Source organism: Rattus norvegicus, chromosome 1 (genome assembly GCF_021556685.1).
Source record: "Rattus norvegicus strain SHRSP/BbbUtx chromosome 1, alternate assembly SHRSP_T2T, whole genome shotgun sequence".
In the NCBI taxonomy this organism is placed as follows: Eukaryota; Metazoa; Chordata; class Mammalia; order Rodentia; family Muridae; genus Rattus; species Rattus norvegicus.
In genome coordinates this window covers 230268229-230269677 of record NC_141534.1, presented here as the reverse complement: position 1 = coordinate 230269677, position 1449 = coordinate 230268229, and the positions used below count along the sequence as shown (strand labels likewise).

General features: G+C 40.0%; 1 pseudogene; it reads right to left on the bottom strand.

Annotated features, from left to right (window-relative positions):
• Positions 1-806: 806 nt before the first annotated feature.
• On the bottom strand, positions 807-1115 carry Btf3l7 (basic transcription factor 3 like 7; annotated as a pseudogene).
• Positions 1116-1449: the final 334 nt, after the last annotated feature.

Here is a 1449-nt window from a genome sequence, read left to right as displayed (position 1 = left end):
TAAAACATTGAAGATGTTCCTCGAGGTGAGGAACAAAAAGGGGAATTAGGCACTCTCTATATGGAGAATTTCTATCTCAAGATAGGCAGAAGAGAAGAGTAATATCAAAGGCTGACCAGTCCATTTAAAGACCAATATGCGGGAAGGCAAGGCACAAGGAAGAAAGCTGAAGAAAGGACATTTTATGGGTCTTATTAGGAAGTGGGTCTAAGGTAGCCACACCAAAGGTACTCAACTTGTGATTCTGGCAGCAATCTAGTGGCAAAATATTTTAGGACATTTTCAAACCAGAGAAGTGTATAAAAATATTGAAGTTAATTCAACAAATTAACACCAAACTTCTAACAGAAGGAATCTCCTCGACTCTGAAATCAGAGACACTCACTTTTCATCAATTATACGCAGCATTTGTTAGAGGAAAAAAAAGTAACAAATGTAAAGATTTGCTTTCTTTCTATTGGGGAAGGGATAGGATAGCTATAACTGTTATCCAATCTGCTGTCCACTGTGTACACACATACCCACACACATACATATACATACACACCGAAAGTCCCCCCCAAAACAAAAACCATCCTCCAACTGTACCCATACTTCATATTTTGACCAAAACAATCCATCCTGGGAAGAAGTGCAAAATGCAAAATCCAATGACCGAGAAATGCCGAGCAAACAGCATCGTTAATATACAAAATATTTATATTACAGAACTAATAACAGGCGATGTTCTCCATGTCTGGAAACTTTGGAACAACAGAGCCGATTGTTAAATCTAGTCCAGGCCAGCTACCAGAACTCAGAGGATTTTAGTTAGCTTCATTTGTCGATGCTTCATCAAAATTTTCTACAAGATCTGGAACGCCATTATCTTCTTCATCGATGTCTTCTGGTTTGGGTGCTTTCCTATCCAATACTTGTCGTGGGAACTGTTCAGCTAACTTTCCAAGGCTCGTTAAGCTGTCAGCACCAAGCTGACTTAGTATTTCAACAAGCATTTCTGTGATTGGTTTGCCTTCTGCATGACCAGTAATTGCAAAGGTGTTAGCGGAGAGGGAAGCTTGGACTTTGGGATTGTTGAAATGAATAACAGTTCCATCGTCTTTAACCATGTTCACCTCTTCAATACCAGCTATATTGTTCACAGCCAGTTTCTTTAGGGAACTCTGAAGCTTTTTGTCATCAGCTGTAGCTGTCCTATGCACCACCTTCTTCTTCCTGCGAGCTGTCCCCTTGTGCCCTATCCAGACCTGAGCTTGAAGCTTGGCTAACTTGATGATTCATGCTGTTGGTAAGTCTACAGCGGGGAGGGTCCTCCAACACCAGCACATGGCAAGAGCCAATACTGGGTATCTTAATAGACAATGAACTGTGAAAGGGCATTGCAAGTGCTTCCTGAAATAAATGCCAAAAATAAAAATTATTATTAAAAAAGAATTGTTTTTATTAGTC